Here is an 18,926-nt window from a genome sequence, read left to right as displayed (position 1 = left end):
GGGGGGGAGCGGGGCGGCCGGAGGCTTTTTTGCCTAGGGCGGCAAAAAAGCCAGAGCCAGCCCTGATTCTCACTCTCTTGCAGTATTATGACAATTTGAGATCACGAGTGCTCAAGCTAAAAGCTTACACATGAAGGGAGCTTGTATGGTTTTTTTAATGATGGGGCCCTTGATTCAAATTTATTTTCATCTTAACAAAGCTAGTTTGAGCCAAGACGTCTGTGTTCATTTGCCTATGCAATGAATAAAGCGGAGGTCTTGATCACATACTTTTTTTACATGTAATTAAAAACGGTCATAATGCCGAATTTCTTAGTTCTGACTTAAAATGCAAGCACACAAGGAGGTTGAATTAAGGTTGCATGGGCAACCTTAATTCTGACTCTTCACAACTTCTGAGTATTTGAATTTACAGCCATAACATTCTTTTAACATAGTCTTTGTATGTAATATGGTATGAAGAAGTAAAAGGCCAACACAAACATTCTGTTTCTTGTCCTATCTTTGGTGCAAAATGTCACTGTGCTTGGATAGTGTTTGTCGAGAGCTCCAGCTCTTTATTAATTTTCTCTAAATGATTTCAAAGGTTAAATCAGGGGTCGGCAACGTTTGGCACGCGGCTCGCCAGGGTAAGCACCCTGGCGGGCCGGGCCAGTTTATTTACCTGCTGACGCGGCAGGTTTGGCCGATCGCGGCCCCCACTGGCGGCGGGAAGCCGAGGCCAGCACATCGCTCGCCCGCGCTGCTTCCCGCCGCCCCCATTGGCCCGGGACGGCGAACCGCGGCCAGTGGGGGCCGCAGTCGGCCGAACCTGCCGCGTCAGCAGGTAAATAAACTGGCCCGGCCCGTCAGGGTGCTTACCCTGGTGAGCCGCGTGCCAAACGTTGCCGACCCCTGGGTTAAATAAATATCAGAATTCTAAAATGAGTGTTTGGTCATATGTTACTGAAAAATCCGTCAGCTCCTTAAACTTAGGTAAAAATCATAATTCAGTATCATTTTGAGAACCCCTGACAACCAGGTTTTGTTCCTTCTTCACAGTGATGTTTTCCAGTGGAATGTTATGCTGCTTCTTCCACTACATAAATGCTGTTCAGGCTGTGATCATCTCTTCTTGCTCTTCTTTCTCTTGCTGTGGTTACCACTGCTTATCTTTCCAATCATTTATTTTTCCCCAAGAAGGAGCAGTAATGTATGAACTAATTTTTTTCTTTTGTTTTGAAAAAACAACTTGTATTTCAGACCAGAGCAGTCACATGTTCATGTTCTGTTTCTACCCTATGCCTCTTTTAAATTTTCTTAACTTTTTATTCTTATGCACCTTCCCACTCTTCCTTCTTCCTTGATTGTCTGTTATGTAACTCCACTTTACTGATTTCTTTTATTCTTTGTATTCTGTGAGCTGCAAAATGTAACTTGTCAAAATCGTGAGCACAACTGAGTAATGTAGGAGTGAAGTGTGGAAAACTGCTTTGGGTGGGGGTGGGAATCGGCACAGGAGAGTTGGAACGTGTAGGGATGGAGGGGCATGAGTGGACTATGGTATGTAGGAAAGTTGGGGTAGCTGAGACAAAAAATACCAGCACAACTGAATTTGTTACTCTGCAGGTCACATACTAAAAAAAAAAAAATTTAATAAAAAAAAATTATCCTGGGCAGATGCATCTGTTAATTTTGAGCCATAAACAGGGTGCCACCTTAACTCAGAATTTTTTTTCTCTTGCAATATTCCTTGACAATTGTTTCCAGTTACAGCTTGTTTATAGTATAGGTTTCAGTGAGATGATATTAAGAATATGTAACAGAAAACTCCAATTTCTTTACTTCACAAAGATTTTTTTTTTTCCCCACAAGAAACAGTGATGGCATTTTGATTAGAGCCCTAATTGATTGTGATGCTATAGAAGTTATCCTGTTGTAGAGTTGCTGAATGTCTCCAAACATGTATGTTCTTTGCTATAAGGTTGTTACACTGTTGGACTTATAATGTTTAAACTGAAGTGGAAGCTAAAGGGTGTTTAAATTACATTTTCTGTTGGGCATTCTTTGGAAGACCATGGAATAGATTAGGTATAAAAAGGAAAAATTAGTGGTACTCTTCCTAGGTTGGTCCACGGACAAACACCACGCACTTGAGATGTCACTCATAAGAACGGCCATACTGAGTCAGACCAGTGGTCCATCTAGCCCAGTATCCTGTCTTCCAACAGTGGCCAATGCCAGGTGCCCCAGAGGGAATGAACAGAACAGGTAATCATCAAGTGATCCATTCCCACTTCTGGCAAGCAGAGGCTAGGGACACTTCAGAGCATGGTTTTGCATCCCTGCCAATCCTGGCTAATAGCCATTGATTGGCCTATCCTCCATGAACGTATTTAGTTCTTTTTTGAACCCTGTTATAGTCTTGGCCTTCACAACATCCTCTGGCAAAGAGTTCCACAGGTTGAATGTGCGTTGTGTGAAGAAATACTTTTTCACACATAGTTCTTGTGTTATGAAAGAGTAAATAACACTTCCTTATTTACTTTCTCCACACCAGTCATGATTTTATAGACTTCTGTCATATCCCCCCATTAGTTGTATCTTTTCCAAGCTGAAAAGTCCTAGTCTTATTAATCTCTCTTCATACGGAAGCTGTTCCATACCCCTAATCATTTTTGTTGCCCTTTTCTGTACCTCTTCCAATTCTTCTTGCTTCTTTCCTTTATGCCGCTGGTGAGAGTCTCAGCAGCAGCATGGAGAGTTGGGAGAACCAGACCTCCCTTTCCTCTGCAACAGACTCCAGCTCCTCTTGGGGGATTCCCAAACATTCCCAGGCTGCCCGGGAGATATCCCTACAGCTTCCACTGGGTCAGCCTCGAGGCCTCCTCCCAATGGGATATGCCTGGTAGAATTCCAAAGGAAGCCTCCCCAGGGACATCCTTTATCAGGTGCTCAAACCACCTCCATTCCAGTATATCTTTTTTTTTCCACATGGGGCGACTACATCTGCACACAGTATTCAAGAGGTGGGGGTACCATGGATTTATATAGAGGCAATCTGATATTTTCCATCTTACCACCTATCTCTTTCCTAATAATTCCCAACATTCTTTTAGCTTTTTTTGACTACTGCTGCTGCACATTGAGTGGATGTTTTTAGAGAACTATCCACGATGACTCCAAGATCTTTCTTGAGTAGTAACAGCCAATTTAGACCCCATCACTTTATATGTATAGTTGGGATTATGTTTTCCAATGTGCATTACTTTGCATTGATCAAATAAATAATTATATTTAAATAGGGTCAGGATCATGGTATTGAAAGGAATCCACAGGGTAAGATTGGTGTTCGTTCTGGGTCTGTGGTAAACAATGTATATTTAACTAATACATTGCTGCTGCTTTTCTGATAACCGTGCATTTGCTGTTTAGTTTTTTGAAGGCTTCTTTTGCTTTTCTTGTGCACAAAGTCTGTTGTATGTCAGTATTTTTCTATAAGCCCTCCACCATATTGTAATTGCACCTTTATTTTTGCTTTAGTTGAGTGATATCCTAAGTTTTTCATACTCTCATATCTATTACATCGTTTAATCTTTTTCTGCTTCTTTATTTGCTTGTCTTAACGTTGAATAACTTTGTAGTAAGCTCATCAACCCACTCTTGTTTTTTGTTTTGTGTTTTGGTTGTTTTTTGTTTTGGCAGAAAACTTGTCAGAGATCTCATCCACCATGTGTTGTGGATTAAAAATGTAACACATTCTCAGGCTGTGATATTTCTTATGTCTAGACACTGGATACAATTGTGATTTTGTTTTTGTACAATGCTAGTATTTTTTTTAAAAAGGGTATTAAATATGGTATTAAACAAATGTTTGTAGTATACTTATGACAGGTTGTGGTAAATTTGAATAATTTTTTTTACAAAGTGTGCACTTTATTGTATACATTTGGTTACTAAGCTTGGTATCATGTCTGAAGATTTTAGTTTATATGCACAATTTTGTGACTATTGAATTTAGAAATAGTTTATAAATTAAAAAAAAATCAATTTCCTAGGGAACAAAAAGCCCCCTTCCCTACTGCTTTTCTGTGTCTTATTGACTCTGAAAAGTAGTGAAGGACCCCTGATGACTATAGCTACACAGGACATATGCCAGAATAGGACATTTTGGAAGAGGGTAAAATCCACTCCATCATTGTCTCCAGAAAAGTGTTTAGAGTGTCAGTCGGGTGCAAAGTTTAGACATGTTTGCAGAAACAAAAGGTGAAAATACAGCATTAGTCAAAATTCTCTTCCTTCTAGCGTCCGCAATGTCAATGATACATAGGATATCAGTACAGTGTTTTAGTATTTCTGGTTGTGTCTAGAGCTTTACAGTTCAATGTAGACTGTGGACAAGCCCACATCATCTAGTACCACCTTGGGGAGATAAGCAACACCGAAGACCAGCACATAGAGAAGACTGGCACCAGTGCCCCAGCACAGAAACTGACCCCAATATTGACATTAAAGCTGGCACTAACATCCCAGTGTTGAAGTCTGGCACCAAGAAGGCTGCTGCAAACACAGAGGCAAAGACTCCAGGCTGAACTTGCTGTCCTCCCATAAGGGAAGACAGCATAAAACGTCCAGAGGTAAATTCCCCAGAATCTGCATTGTGTTGAGGGCTGGGGAAAAGGAGCAGCCTATAGCACAACAGACCCTGACCCATCCTAGCACCAACCCCAGGTCTGGTGATGCATTCCTTGGCTTGATGCCTACTGTGGAGGATGAGCCTAGGGAGAACCAGGGTACTGAAGTACCTACCGGTACAGTTAAAAACCCCAATACTAAAAGTGCCATACATTTTGGTTTTGCCCTTTGAGGAGGTCTAGTGCTTCTCATCATTACAAGGGCATACATTCTTCCCATCTTTGAGTAGAGAACCCTCTCTTCTGAAGTCAGTGGTTGGCACCATGGAAGGACCTGCTGACTTCTTCAGGGCTCAGCTGCTGCTAGCTTGCCAATACCCAGCAAGCCAGCCACATACCTGTGGTGTGCCATTCTGACGCTATTGGAGGTAACTGGGTTTCACCATCTCTGGCATCGAGAAGCTGGTTTGCACCACACAAGAGAAAGAAATCACTCTGGCCAATTCATGTACATTGAGTACCAGGAGGAACTGGATCCAGGGACAGAGCATCATCAATGCCCCATATTGCCACCAGAGGCACTTGTCTTCACTGCTTGATGGAGTGGTATCCTCAACACCAGTACTGGAGCCTGATGACTTTGAATCATTTCAAGAGTTTCTTATGAGGATTGCAGAGATTCTGGAAATAGCGGTCAGTCATATCAGAGAAATTCAAGGTATCTGATGATCTTGTTTGCCTCTGGTCCAGCTAGGAGTGCCCTTCCCATAAATGTGGGATTGCTTGACCTGGCTAAGGCTATGGCAGATGCCAACCATAATGCCCATTGCAAATTGGGTGGAGAAGAGGTTTCAAGTACTTCCAATCGGGCTTGAGTACCTCTGTATTCACCTCAACATGGGCTCCTTAGTCATGTCAGTGGTACAAGAGAAATCTCCTAAGTAAGAGTACCCCCAAGGAGAAGGACCCAAATAGATCAATCCATCTGGAAGGAAAATCCTTCTCCTCTGTCCTCTCTACCGTTCCTTGTGGCTAAATGCTGGGACTTGCGTGTAAAGTATGACTTCCTGACCTAGGACAGGGTGATGCCCTCAAGATGCTGTTGCATTACTGGGAGGCACTTAGTTATGTCTCTAAGGAAGATCAACTGGTGGCCTTACAGGTGGCTATGGACGCCTGTGACAAGATGGCAAGTTCTATGCATAGTGCATCGTGGCTTCAAGCATTGGGTTTCCTGAGATAATACAGGCCATTATTGAGGACTTGCTAAATAGCTCTTTGCCATCAAAGGGCAAGCAAACAAGCAGCGCTCTGCACTAAGGCTCAAAGGCCGCTCTGTGCTCCCTAGGGATTTACACCCCAGCCCTGAAGCACAAGCTGTACTGTCCTCAACCCCGGTTGAGGCCGTAGATGCTGTCCTACCATCACAGGCAACCCAAGTGCCACCAAGAAAAACTGAGATACATCAGAGGGCACCAGCCTTCCTCCTTTTTGGCAATGCACCCAACGCAACAAATTTGACAGGACTATTAAGAACCGCATCAGATCTAGTCACATGAACATTACCTTCAGAAGCCACCTTACCCCATTTCACAGATCATGGTCTGCCATGACATTGGACGTATGGGTGTAAGATTATCGCCTATGGCTACCAGTTCAGTTCCACTCTTTATGCCCTACCCACTTCCCTTCCCCATCCTTCAGGGACCTGTCTCATGAGAGCCTATTGCAAACAGAAGTGACCTTTTTGCTTTTCTTTAGAGCCAGAGTTCAGGAGAAGAGGCTTTTACTCTATTTCCTCATTCTGAAGAAGAAAAGGGGTCTTTGTTCTGTCCTATACCTGAGGAGACTTGGCAAATATATACATTGTCTCAGGTTCAGGATGGTACGGCTTGGCGCCATTATTCCATCTCTCCATGCCCAAGACTGGTTTGTGGCTTGTGTCTCTTGACTTGCAGGATGTGTATTTCCACATTGCTATCATTCTGGCCACCAGGAAGTACCCAAGATTTACAGTAGGGCCCAACCATTACCAATACAGGATTCGGTCCCTTGGATACTCCACAGCACAGAGTATTCATAAAATGACTAGCAGTAATCATAGGATTGGAAGGGACCTCAAGAGGTCATCTAAGCCAGTCCCCTGCACTCAGGGCAGGACTAAGGGTATGTCTACACTACGAAATTAGGTCTATTTTATAGAAGTTGATTTTTAGAAATCAATTTTATACAGTCGATTGTGTATGTCCCCACTAAGAGCATTAAGTCAGCGGAGTGCATCCCGCAGTCTCCGCTGCCCTTTGGAATTCTGGGTTAAGCTCCCAATGCCTGATGGGGCAAAAACATTGTCACAGGTGGGTTTTGGGTATATGTCATCAGTTGCTTTCACAGAGGGAGGGAGGAGAAACTGCAGACAATCATTTCACGCCTTTTTACCTGGGTTACCTGTGCAAACGCCATAGCACCGCAAGCATGGAGCGCACTCAGCTCACCGCTGCTGTTGCGAGCATTGTAAACACCTCGCGCATTATACTGCAGTATGTGCAGAACCTGGCTAAGAGACGGCAGCATGAGGACGATTGTGAGGAGGACATGGACACAGACTTTCCTGAAAGCACGGGATGTGGCAATTGGGGCATCATGGCGGCACTGGGGCTGGCTGATACAGTGGAATGCCGATTCTGGGCCAGGCAAACAAGTACAGACTGGGACCGCATAGTGTTGCAGGTATGGGATGATTCCCAGTGGCTGTGAAACGTTCGCATGCGTAAGGCCACTTTCCTGGAACTCTGTGAGTTGCTTTCCCCCACCCTGAAGCGCAGGAATACCAAGATGAGAGCTGCCCTGACAGTTGAGAAGTGAGTGGCGATAGCAGTAGGGAATCAATTTGGAGTTGGCAAATCTACTGTGGGGACTGCTGTGATTCAAGGAGCCAATGCAATCACTGACGTTCTGCTATCAAGGGTAGTGACTCTGGGAAATGTGCAGATCATAGTGGATGGCTTTGCTGCAATGGGTTTCCCTAACTGTTGGTGGGGCGAGAGACGGAATGCATATCCCTATCTTGGCACTGGACCACCTTGCCAACCAGTACATAAACCACAAGGGGTAGTTCTCAGTGGTGCTGCAAGCACTGGTGGATCACAAGGGACGTTTCACCGACATCAACGTGGGATGGCCGGGAAAGGTGCATGACGCTCGCATCTTTAGGAACGCCGGGCTGTTTGAGAAGCTGCAAGAAGGGACTTACTTCCCAGACCAGAAAATAACTATTGGCATTTCAACATCCCCAACAGTAATCCTTGGAGATCCAGCCTGTTTGGAGACTTACCCCTTGCTTCCATGGCTCATGAAGCCATACGCAGGCAGCCTGGACAGTAGTAAGGAGCAGTTCAAATATAGGCTGAGGAAATGCAGAATGGTGGTAGAATGTGCCTTTGGACGTTTAAAAGCTCGCTGGCGCTGTTTGCTGACTCAGTTAGACCTCAGCGCAACCAATATTCCCATTGTTATTACTGCTTGCTGTGTGCTCCATATCTGTGAAAGTAAGGGGGAGACGTTTATGGCGGGGTGGGAGGTTGAGGCAAATCACCTGGCTGCCAATTTTGAACAGCCAGACACCAGGGCAATTAGAAGAGCACAGGTAGGCGCACTGCACATCAGAGAGGCTTTGAAAACCAGTTTCATGACTGGCCAGGTTACGGTGTGACAGTTGTGTGTGTGTTTCTCCTTGATGCAAACCCGCCCCCTTTGTTGATTTTTAATTCCCTGTAAGCCAACCACCCTCCCCCCTTCTATCACAGCTGGCAAAGGAAATAAAGTCACTATTGTTTTGAAACCATGCATTCGTTCTTTATTTAATTAAAAAAAAAGAGAGATAACTGATAAGGTAGCCTGGGTGGGGTGGGGGAGGAGGGAAGGACAAGGCCACATTGCTTATTGTAGCCACACTACAAATCAAAACTGTTTGAATGACAGCCTTCTGTTGCTTGGGCCATCCTCTGGAGTGGCTGGGTGCTCAGGACCCCCTCCCCCCCCCCGCGTTCTTGGGCATCTGGCTGAGGAGGATATGGAACTTGGGGAGGAGGGCAGGCGGTTGTACAGTGGATGCAGCGGTGGTCTGTGCTCTTGTTGGCTTTCCTGCAGCTCCACCAGATGCCTGAGCATGTCTGCTCCCCCATTATCCTCGGCATTGCATGCTGCCTCTTCTCATCGCACTCACTTAATGCTTTCCTGGACTCTGCCAGTGCATATCTCCATGCATTCAGCTGTGCCCTATCAGTGCGGGAGGACTGCATGAGCTCAGAAAACATGTCATCGCGAGTGCAGTTTTTTTTCTGCCTTCTAATCTGCGATAACCTCAGGGACGGAGATGATAGAGCATAGAAACATTTGCACCTGCGGGGGGATAAAAAGGGAGAGTAAAATTTAAGATGATACATTTCTGAGAACAAAAGGGAGGCTCTTTCACAGTGAATCAAGGAATTCACAGCAGACAGCACGTATGCTTTAGGTACAGGGTCGCATTTTGCCTTTTATATTGAGTGCCTTCCAGTATGGTGACACATCACACACAGCTGGGCAACAGAATTCGGTTTCCAGGCAGCCATGGTAAGCCAAAGGGTACGTGGGTTTGGCTTCTAACCCCTTCATAACATGTGGGAATATTTTCAAACTGCAGCACCCTCCTTTCCCATAGCAAGTAGTGCCGGTTGGGTTTGCCATTTAAAAGGAGGGATTGTGGTTTTCGGGTGGATGTGCAGCACATACCTCCCCTCACTCTTCCGCATGGCTATTTGGGATGATCCCTTCACCCCTCCCCCTGCTGCATGGCTATTCTCAGGGATGATCCCTTTTAGCCAAGCGCAAACAGCCCAGCATGAATGGGGTCCTTTTACTGTTCCCTTACAGAAATTCCCCTATTTCAACCAGGTGATCATGAATGATCTCACTCTCCTGAGGCTAACACAGAAAGATATAGACCAAATGTTGCTTGAATGCGACCAAAACCCAGGACCATTCGCTGCCATGCTTTGTGCTGCAATGATTCCAGATTACTTGCTACTGGCTTGGCGTGGTAGTGTTCTACCGTGGAGGATGAAATAAGGCAGCCCTCCCCAGAAACCTTCTGCAAAGGCTTTCAGAGTACCTCCAGGAGAGCTTCATGGAGATGTCCCTGGAGGATTCCCGCTCCATCCCCAGACACGTTAACAGACTTTTCCAGTAGCTGTACTGGCCACAAATGCATCCCAAGTTTTCAGGCCAAATCAAACATTAAAACTATTGCTTTTAAACCCTGTACTGTAGTTAAAAATGTGCACTCCCAGAGGTGCCTTCTCCGCCTTCAGGGTCAGGGATCCCGCCTTGGGAGGATATTGGCTCCAGGGTGATGAAAAGGTCCTGGCTGCCAGGGAGAACAGATTCACCGCTTACCTGCTGTGCATTCTCCTCCTCCTCAGTGTTGCGTGAGACTCCCCCCTTGCAGGTGTCTATGGACGGTGGTGGGGTAGTGGTAGGGCCCCCCCCAGAATGCCATGCAGCTGATCATAGAAGCGGCATGTATGGGGCTCTGACCCAGAGCAACTGTTTGCCTCCTTTGTCTTTTGGTAGGCTTGCCTGAGCTCCTTGACTTTCACGCGGCACTGCTGTGTGTCCCTGTTGTAGCCGCTGTCCATCATGCCCTGTGTGATTTTGGTGTGTGTGTGAGAGAGAGAGAGATATATATATATATATATATATATATAAATTTAGCATTTCTTCTCTTTGATCGGAGTTCAGCCTGCACAGATTCTTCTCCCCATACAGCAATCAGATCCAGTGTCTCCTGTTTGCTCCATGCTGGAGCTTGTTTGCGATTCTGGGGGGACTGCATGGTCACCTGTGCTGCTGAGCGCGCCACGCTGACAAAACAGGAAATGAAATTCAAAAGTTCCCAGGGCTTTTCCTGTGTACCTGGCTAGTGCATTGGAGTTGAAAGCGCTGTCCAGAGCGATCACATTGGAGCACTGTGGGATAGCTCCTGGAGGCCAGTTATGTTGATTTGCGTCCACACTACCCAAAATTTGACTCAACATGGTCGATTTTAGCGCTACACCCCTCGCCAGAGAGGAGTACAGAAGTCGATTTTAAGAGTCCTTTAGGTCGACGGAACAGGGTTGCTTGTGTAAATGCATTAATTATAAAATTGACCTAACACGGCTAAATTCTACCTAACCCTGTAGTGTAGACCAGGGCTATGTATTATCTAGACCATCCCTAAAAGGTGTTTGTCTAACCTGCTCTTAAAAATCTCCAATGACAGAGATTCCACCAACTCCTTAGGCAATATATTCTAGTGCTTAACTACCCTGACAGGAAATTTTTCCTAATGTCCAACTTAAATGCCCTTGCTGCAATTTAAGTCCATTCTTAATCCCTTCTTGTCCTATTCTCGGAGGTTAAGGAGAACAATTTTCCTCCCTCCTCCTTGTAACAACCTTTTATGTACTTGAAAACTTATGTCCCCTCTCAGTCTTCTCTTTTCCAGACTGAACAAACCCAATTTTTTTTCAATCTTTCCTCACAGGTCATGTTTTCTAGACTTTTACTCATTTTTGCTCTTTTCTCGACTTTCTCCAGTTTGTTCACATCTTTCCTAAAATGTGGTGCCCGGAACTGGACACAGTACTCCAGTTCAGGCCTAATCAATGTGGAGTAAAGTGAAATAATTACTTCTCATGTCTTGCTTACAACACTCCCACTAATACATCCCAGAATGCTGTTTCCTTTTTTATTTTTTGCAACAAGATTACACTGTTGATTAATCTTTAGCTTGTGATCCCCTATGACCCACAGATCCCTTTCTGCAGTACTCCTTCCTAAGCAGTCATTTACTATTTTGTATGTGCGCAACTGATAGTTCCTTCCTAAATGGAGTAGTTTGCATTTGTCTTCTTGAATTTCATCCTATTTACTTCAAAACATTTCTCCAGTTTGTCCAGATCCATTTTGAATTTAATGGTAGCATATTTAAGGTGGCAGGGAATCCATGTCTACCTGTACCAGGACAACTGGCTGATCAGAGATATGCTCCAATAGGAGAATACAGCAGCCTTAGAATATTTCCTTTCCTCTCAACCTGGGCTCCTTTATGATCTGAGATATCTTCTCTCATACTATCTCAGATGATAGTCTCTGGCCAGTCAAGACTTGATAGAGTACATCTGCTGAGGACAGATTCAGATCTCTTCAGTCAATGGCAAATGACCTAAAATTGAATGGAACAACGTGTACATGTCTGAGACTTAGGCCAAATGTTGGCACATATGTACATGCTGCCACTTGCCAGACTCAATCTTTGGCCCTTATAGCTATGGCGGAGGTCCATATACTCTGTCCATATACCACATGAACAAAAGGGTCATAGTTGCGCCTCAAGTCTTGGAAGAGCTCTCTTGCTGGCTGGACCCAGTGAACATGCAGAAAAAGGGTTCCATTCTCCGCTTTTTGACTATAGTGCTTATCACATATGCTATAAGTAGTCACTGTAAAAGTCCATCCTAGAGCCAATACTCTTTCAATGGGGGACTCCTGTAATAGACATTGTGACATGCTGGACCCCTCTATTAGGGTGCTACCGGATGTGCTGGGCTCCCACTGAGCCCGCCAGTCTTACCAGCCTGAGTTTCCCTTGCACTGGGTTGCTGTGCCAGGCTCTCAAGCCCCTTTTCAGCACACACCCAGGCAAAGCCACACCTAGCTATAGACACAGACTGAAATCAGCTCTGTGTAGGAGGATTCAGCTAGGGGATGGCCAGCACTGGTGCACACACCATCTGGAGTGTAAACCCCAAAATAACATTTTCTTGCGCTGTATAGAGATCTGTACAGCGCAAGCTCATAAAAATCACTCCCTCCCTCAATGTGGAGGGAGATATTTAAATTTATGCACAGATATGCACAGCTTTCTGCCTGCTCCCCGCCCCCAGATATGAATTGCACAAACTGGGTTTTGGAATAAACAAGAAATAAACTTTTTAACTACAAAAGGTAAATTTTAAGTGATTATAGGGGATAGCAAACAGAACAAAGGAGATTACTGAGCAAATAAAACAAAAAACGCAACCTAAGGGTATGTCTTCACTACCAGCCGGATTGGTGGGCAGCGATCGATTCAGCGGGGATCGATTTATCGTGTCTAGTCTAAATCGATCCCTGAATGCTCTCCCGTCGACTCCAGCTCAGCGAGAGGCGCAGGCAGAGTCGACGGGGGAGCGGCAGCAGTCGGCTCACTGTAGTGAAGACACCGCGGTAAATAGATCTAAGTACGTCAAGTTGCGTAACTTAGATCAATTCCCTGTCCTCCCCAACCCCACCTCTCCCCAGTGTAGACCAGGCCTAAGCTTAATTCACCAAAGAAATAGGTTACAAAATGTAATTTCTCACCCTAAATGATGTTTTTTGTCAGGTTGCAGAGTTTCTGCAGCTTAGAGTTCCAGTTATTTCTCTTTACATACTAGACCCCTGTCTCAGCCTGGACTCAGCCCTTGCCTTTCCCCAACTTAGTTTCTTTGTCTCTTCAGGTGCTTTCAGCAGTCTTCCTTCTTGGGCAGGGAGGCAGTGGAGAAGATTGACTTACTTCCCAGCCTTAAGTAGGATCTACATAAGACTGGAATCCTTTGTTTCCAGTGGAAAAATACCAGCAGTGTCCAAGGTGGTACCCCGTACCAGGTGACATCATCAGATGACCCTACAGTGTCAAAGCAACATCCCAGGAAGCTCCTCAGGAAGGTGGGAGATTAGTATCTTCAAAGTTCTATTGTCCTCCTCAAATGGCTCATTCAGGCTGATTGCCTACTGTCTGGTGGGCGTTCCCCCAAGTACACACACAGTTGTAATTGTTACGTAGTCAATATTCCTTACTTCAGATACAGAAATGATACATGCATACAAATTGGATAAACACATTTAGTAGATCATAACCTTTTCAATGATACCTCACATAACCCTCCTTGCATAAAACATATTAGTTATGCCATATTTATATCATAATATTTCTATGAAGAACGTGGGGTGTAACGTCACTCCACTCCCCTTAGATTATGGCCAAAGGGTTGGTCACTGACCAGTGCGAAGGCAGTGTGCCTAAAATTTTCTTTAGTTTTTGGTTATCTAATTTCTTAGTTTTTACCAAAAATTATAGTGACACCCACAGATGTTTTTACCAAGTTCTGGGTGCCTTTTCCTAAGTTGCCTGAAAGACTTCTAAGGTACAACATTGTTTTAACAACGTAGATAAGGCTGGCAAGTGATTAAAAAAATTTATCGTGATTAATCATGCTGCTAAACAATAATAGAACCATTTATTTAAATATTTTTGGATGTTTTCTACATTTTCAAATATATTGATTTCAATTACAACACAATACAAAGTGTACAGTGCTCACTTTATATTTTTTATTACAAATATTTGAACTGTAAAAACCAAAAGAAATAGTATTTTTCAATTCTCCTGTAGTTCAATCTCTTTATCATGAAAGTTGAACTTACAAATGTAGAATTATGTATAAAAAAAACAAAACAATGTAAAACTTTAGAGCCTGCAAGTCCAGTCCTACTTCTTGTTCAGCCAATCGCTCAGACGAACAAGTTTGTTTACATTAGCAGAAGATAATGCTGCCTGCTTCTTGTTTATGATGTCACCTGAAAGTGAGAACAGGTGTTTGCCTGGCACTGTTGTAACAGGCGTTGCAAGATATTTACATGCCAAATGCGCTAAAGATTCATATGTCCCTTGATGCTTCAACCACCATTCCAGAGGACATTCTTCCATGCTGATGATGGGTTCTGCTCGATAACGATCCAAAGCAGAGGGGGGCTGGCAAGTGTTAGACTCGCTGGGGCCCAGGGCACAAAGCCAAAGCCCCACCACATGGAGCTGAAGTCCAGGGCCGTGAGCCCCGCCACCTAAGGCTGAAGCCGAACTTAGCTTCGCGGGGGCCCCTGTGGCATGGGGCCTCAGGCAATTGCCCTGCTTGCTACTCCTTAATCCTGGCTCTGGCTTTTATATGCAGAAAACCAGTTGTTGTGGCACAGGTGGGCCGTGACGCTTTTATACTATGTTGGGGGTGGAGGGAGGGCTTGGAAAGAAAAAGGTTGAGAACCCCTGTTCTAGAGTATAGGTCTCTGAGCATGTAGCCACTAAAGCCATGAGGCGATGTTCCTCAGTTTCCCCTTCCACACAGCACATTAGGTGTGTAATGTCTTTTCTCCTGTGTACAGTTTCAGGACTAGTTACAGGCACTAACTGCAAAATATCAGTATCACAAGGCGTTGTCATGTAATGAAACAGTAGAACCATAAAGGCTTTTAGCACATAATGAGTTGTATGTATCACTCCAAACATGTTCAAGGGTTTTTCCAAAAGATCATGCATCTTGTACATGTTTACAGTTTTTGGTATCAGCAACAAACTAGTCACAAGTTAACATTAGCATTAATATTAACATCAAATCTATTACAAGTGTACCTTTTACAATCATTTTTGTCAGGCCTTTGGTTTAATACCATTGGGGTTTTGGCATTTTAGGGTTAACCCATGGCTTCCATTTCCAGGATAAAATGTTTCCCTTCCTTCCTGTCCTGTGGGGTCAAATTCTGAGCTGTCTTGCTTAACAGAATCCATTGGCTGGTTAGGTGTGTCTTCCCTGCTAACAGCTATGGGCAAGTCTCTCTCCCCTGTCAGGTAATTTGCATCAGCACAGACACTAGCTTGTTTACCAGTTTTCAGATTCTTAACCATTACTGATTCCAAGGCTGGACTCGGTCTTAAAGAGAGACCATTAATTTTCACTAGCATGTTAGACTCAAGGTTCTCTTGTCCTTCCATTACCAACCTCTGCTTCCATGTGGAATCAGATGTCAAGTCCACTAAGACTACAAGACATATCCAAAGTGTCTAGACATGAGTTTGCCTCCATCTCCTGTATTCTCGAAAGATTAATTGCACAACTGTCCTGCACGGCAGATTCAGCTACCCAGTCTTCCCTCTGAACCTGAGACACAGACTGTTCACTTAAAGAACCTGTATGGAGACATTTATGTTCCAACAACATTGTCTCCCCAACAAGCTGGTCAAGCTTATAGGGCTGTTCAAATTCCCTAACAATTTTCATTCCATCTAAAACCCTCTTAAAGCTATCCATACTGGGTCTTTCTAAAGCTGAGTCAGTGGATCCTTTTTCAACAGAAAAATTCTGGCTGTTAGGAACTGAAACAAATCTCTCAAAAAATAAACTGTTGCTTTCTATGGACAGAAAATCATCCTGATCTACCCCAATTAATTCACTTCCACACCCTTCAGTTACAGCAAATTGCGTGCAAAAAGTGCTATGAGGCTTCTTCTCCTTATAAGCTTATTTAAGCAACAATTCACCTTTATCTTGCTCCACAGAAACATTGCTCTGCTGAGCCACTACCAACTCCTGAGTTTCACTTAGGGTATGTCTCCACTACGGGATTACTCCGAATTTACAGAATTAGATTTTGGGCAACCGATTGTATAAAGTCGAGTGCAGGCGACCACACTAAGCACATTAATTCGGCGGTGTGCGTCCATGTACCGAGGCTAGCGTCAGCTTCTGGAGCGTTGCACTATGGGTAGCTATCCCATAGTTCCCGCAGTCTCCCCCGCCCATTGGAATTCTGGGTTGAGATCCCAACGCCTGATGGGGCAAAAAACATTGTCGCGGGTGGTTCTGGGTACATCCTCCCCCTCCCTCCATGAAAGCAATGGCAGACAACTGTTTCGTGCCTTTTTTCCTGGGTGAACTGCGCAGACGCCATACCACGGCAAGCATAGAGCCCGCTCAACTCAAGACAGCAGTCATGAACATTGTAAACACCTCACGCATTATCGTGCAGTTTATGCTGAACCAGGACCTGAAAAACCAGGTGAGGAGGCGGCGGCTACGGCAGCGCGGCGACGAGAGTGATGAGGACATGGACACAGAATTCTCTCAAACTGCGGGCCCCGGCGCTTTGGAGATCATGTTGTTAATGGGGCAGGTTCTAGCCGTGGAATGTCGATTCTGGGCCCAGGAAACAAGCACAGACTGGTGGGACCGCATAGTGTTGCAGGTGTGGGACGAGTCCCAGTGGCTGCGAAACTTTCACATGCACAAGGGCACTTTCATGGAACTTTGTGACTTGGTTTCCCCTGCCCTGAAGCGCCAGAATACCAAGATGAGAGCAGCCCTCACAGTTGAGAAGTGAGTGGCGATAGCCCTGTGGAAGCTTGCAACGCCAGACAGCTACCGGTCAGTCGGGAATCAATTTGGAGTGGGCAAATCTACTGTGGGGGCTGCTGTGATGCAAGTAGCCAAAGCAATCACTGAGCTGCTGCTACCAAAGGTGGTGACTCTGGGAAATGTGCAGGTCATAGTGGATGGCTGTGCTGCAATGGGATTCCCTAACTGTGGTGGGGCGATAGATGGAACCCATATCCCTATCTTGGCACCGGAGCACCAAGGCAGTCAGTACATAAACCGCAAGGGGTACTTTTCAATGGTGCTGCAAGTACTGGTGGATCACAAGGGACGTTTCACCAACATCAACGTGGGCTGTCCAGGAAGGGTTCATGATGCTCGCGTCTTCAGGAACACTACTCTGTTTAAACAGCTGCAGGCAGGGATTTACTTCCCAGACCAGAAAATAACCGCTGGGGATGTTGAAATGCCTATAGTTATCCTTGGGGACCCAGCCTACCCCTTAATGCCATGGCTCATGAAGCCATACACGGGCAGCCTGGACAGTAGTCAGGAGCTGTTCAACTACAGGCTGAGCAAATGCAGAATGGTGGTAGAATGTGCATTTGGACGTTTAAAGGGTCGCTGGTGCACGTTACTGACTCACTCAGACCTCAGCCAAACCAGTATTCCCATTGTTGTTGCTGCTTGCTGTGTGCTCCACAATCTCTGAGAGTAAGGGGGAGACCGTTATGGTGGGGTGGGAGGCTGAGGCAAATCGCCTGGCCGCTGATTACGCTCAGCCAGACACCAGGGCGATTAGAAGAGCACACCAGGAAGCGCTGCGCATCAGAGAAGCTTTGAAAACCAGTTTCATGACTGGCCAGGCTACAGTGTGAAAGTTCTGTTTGTTTCTCCTTGATGAAAACCCACCCCCTTGATTGACTCATTCTCTGTAAGTAACCCACCCTCCTCCTTCGATCACAGCTTGCTTTCAAAAGGAAATAAAGTCACTATCGTTTAAAAATCCTGTATTCTTTATTATTTGATTATAAAAAGAGGGAGAGAACTGACAAGGTAGCCCGGGTGGGGTTTGGGAGGAGGATAGGAGGGAAGGAAAAGGCCCCTAAAATTCAAAATAATGACAGCCTTTTGCTTGGGCTGTCCACTGGGGTGGAGTGGGAGGGTGCACGGAACCTCTCCCCCGCCCCCCCTGCGTTCTTACACGTCTGGGTGAGGAGGCTATGGAACATGGTGAGGGGGGAGGGTAGTTATACAGGGGCTGCAGCGGCACTCTGTGATCCTGCTGCCGTTCCTGAAGCTCCACCAGACACTGGAGCATGTCAGTTTGCTCACGCAGCAGCAGCAGCAGCGTTGCATCCCGCCACCTCTCATCTCGAGCGTCTCTCCTCTCCTCACGTTGGTCCCTCCTGTCCTCACGTTCACTGGCATCTTTCCTGTACTTTGATACTGTATCCTTCCACTATTCAGATGAGCTCTTTCGTTGTGGGTCGATTGCATGATTTCCGAGAACATGTCGTCTCGCGTCTGTTTTTTTCGCCGCCTTACCTGAGAGAGCCTTCGGGACGGAGGAGGGAGGCTTGAAAAATTTGCAGCTGCGGGAGGGAGGGAAAAAAGGGAGAGAAGTATTTAAAAAGATACATTTTACAGAACAATGCTTATATTCTTTCACGGTGAACAACAGTATTCACATTACACAGCGCATATGATTTCGGTACAAGGTCGCATTTTGCATCTTAATATTGAGTGCCTGCGGTTGTGGTGTTAGAGATCACAGACGCAGGTCCGGGCAACAGAATTCGGCTTGCATGCGGCCATGGTAAGCCATTGTCTTTCGGCTTCTGCAACCTTCCTAAAAGCAGCGCCCTCCTTTCCCACATACCAAGCAAAGCCCGTTGAGTGCTGCGGTTTTCCTGTTAACGTGCAGCAGCAGAAACCAAACTACCCCCCTTCCCCCATCCAATTCTCTGGGATGATCGCTTTACCCCTCCCCCCATCGCGTGGCTGGTATCAGGGAAGATCCCTGCTAGCCAAACGCGAAATGCTCAGCGCCAATGATCTCTTTCTC

The 18,926-nt window shown here is 45.5% G+C and overlaps 1 protein-coding gene across 5 annotated transcripts in view; it reads left to right on the top strand.

Annotated features, from left to right (window-relative positions):
* Nucleotides 1–18,926, top strand: part of PDE7A (phosphodiesterase 7A) — a 129,972-nt gene that overhangs the window by 20,444 nt on the left and 90,602 nt on the right. The window lies entirely within an intron of this gene.

Source organism: Terrapene carolina, unplaced genomic scaffold, assembly GCF_002925995.2.
Source record: "Terrapene carolina triunguis isolate 2854851 unplaced genomic scaffold, T_m_triunguis-2.0 Scaffold58, whole genome shotgun sequence".
Taxonomy (NCBI): Eukaryota; Metazoa; Chordata; order Testudines; family Emydidae; genus Terrapene; species Terrapene triunguis.
Note: the sequence above shows the minus strand (reverse complement) of the source record. Positions and strands in the feature narration are given on the sequence as shown.